The sequence below is a fragment of the Leuresthes tenuis genome, unplaced genomic scaffold (genome assembly GCF_036924035.1).
Source record: "Leuresthes tenuis unplaced genomic scaffold, fLeuTen1.0.hap1 SCAF_17, whole genome shotgun sequence".
Lineage (NCBI taxonomy): Eukaryota > Metazoa > Chordata > Actinopteri > Atheriniformes > Atherinopsidae > Leuresthes > Leuresthes tenuis.
The window spans coordinates 14,286,378-14,288,772 of NW_027325371.1; positions in this window are offsets into that span (position 1 = coordinate 14,286,378).

The following is a 2,395-nucleotide window of genomic DNA, read 5'->3' on the forward strand; positions in this document are numbered from 1 at the left end:
AGAGCGTTATTGTGTGTGATCATACTAACATTCTACTAATACTTACTTTAGCAGTCATTAAAAATGATTCAGTCAGCTGCCTAATTTGTGCTCTGTGATCAATATAGACCATTTGCCATTTTTTTGTAAATAACAATTCTGAATTTTGTGTGTGTTTCTTAAATGAAATAGGTATTATAGATTGAATTTGTGCTTAAGAATTGGAAATCTCTATTGGTCAGAAATTAGACTAACCGCCCGGTCTGTTTGACTATCACATTGCTTTATTTAGCATTACATTCCTCCCGTGTTGTTTCTGTCTAAGAGTAACAAAATCCAGTGGGAGGTTATCAGGACAGTCGTGCTGCAGAGGAAAACAAGAGGGGAGGGGGAAAAAATAGAATATCATTCACATTGCAGCTTTTTAGACTAATTACATTGTATGTGTCACTTAGCCGCATTTTTAGTGCTGATGGCAGTTGTATGTGTTCAGAGCCTGAGGGCAGGTTCTCATTTTGCATTCAGCTGCTTTTGCAGCTTCCAGTGGCTGCAGGGAGCTTTTCAAAGTTTCAAACTCAAATGACATTTACAAAGAAAGGGCTTGGCATATTTGCTCTCACAGCTGCCACGCATGATATTTGCCATTGCTTGGTGTTTGATTTGTAAACATGAATATCTCACTGGTCATTTAGTGGCATTGATTGTTTCATCCTGTCATAAAAAAAAGACAAAATACCACAGAAAAATAGCAAAGATTACTGTGTATCCATACACACACGTGCATGACATGTGTTATATCGTCTCAAATGTTATGAAACTTTACTAAGGAGGAAATCAACTGACAGTGAGGGACATCTAGTGGTTAATCTCAAACCATACACTGATGAAATTTGCCAACTAAAGGGAGAGCTCCTGCTTGCCACCTCCAGTGTCACAAAAAACAACGAGAGCTTTGAATTCACCTTTTGAGAATCCAAATGGAAAGTAATAGTGTCTTCAAAGAAAATGATTGCTCTTACTGGTTTAGGTCAAACTTCCTAAACAAATTATTTTCGCTTGATGTACTCCCTTTACATTCATTCATTTTTCCATACCTGCTTCATCCCATTCAGGATCACTGGCAGCTGGAATGGTCTCCAGCCGCCCCTCGGCTAGAAGCCGGGCAAACCCTGCATAGGTCGACAGCCCTTCACAGCGCCCGCTCTTCCTTTCCATTTCTTTCTCGATGACTTGAGCACAATTTTTCAAAAAACATGCCCCATTTTCTCAAACAAATTGGCACAGCCATACTCGAGCTTCACACAAGACCGATTGTGCAGACAGATGGAAATATCTATTTAATGTGTGAGAAAAAGAAGTCGAGAACACACGTTCCTGAAGACAAAAGTATAAATTACTGTTTGCGTTAAAGTTACTGGAGACAAACAAACCAACAAGAAAATATATACCATCTCTTTGCCCCGCTGACTTTTTAAATGTGTTTCCATCCTTGCATTAGCAAGTTAGCATGGGAACAACTTGTTTGTCAAATCCAAACTGAATGTCATATCCTTGTATAGATTCTCCATCAATTTGACCACTGGCCTCCTCCATGCTTTGCGTCAAGGATTTTTGGATAAAAGTCTGAAGATTGTAAACATTCCATTCCCATGCTGGTTTACAGGATGTGGGAATATGAATGGAAGACAATGGACTGCCAATTGTGGATGTTGATTAAGCCACTTTTGAACAGAGTAAATCAGTAGAAAGATACATTTTTCAAGACAGTACTGTATCACCTCTAGTCCACTTGGTTTGCTGCTGTGGGAATATTGTATAATTGTTCTAAAATATGAAACTGAGGACTACTACTAATAATAGTAATATAAGGACTCAAGTTGGCATGGTGACGGAGAGCCCCATTCTGTGTGATGGCAGAGCACAATTTAATGTTAACTCCACGTTGACCTGGTACATTGACAGTGGCCCTGGCCAGTAATGTTTCTTATTCTTCAAAATAAGTAGATCTGTGTGTGTGGTTGACTCCGTTCAATTTTTGCCACAGTCCCAGAGCCTGTGTCCGGTGTCTGTGTTTTGAACAAGTTGCCTCCAGGGAGCGCCCATGTCCAGCATTCAATCTGTTGTCCACCTTTTTCCTCCTCCTGCCTGAATCACGAAACAAGCCCGAAAGTACAATATCCTTAGAAATACAGCAATGCAAATGCTTTAGAATTTTAAAAAAATTAACTAGGGAACCAAGAGGTTTAATGTGAAATCATGTCCAAAAGGTAAAATTATTTTCACGTTTTGCCTGACATTTTTGCAGCCTCTAATAACCACTTCTACAAAGAGTTAAGGGTTAAAATAAGCTAATAATACCTCCCTCTACAGGTCTCCTCCCCTCCTGTGAACTAACCACCTACAACAAGTTTGACAG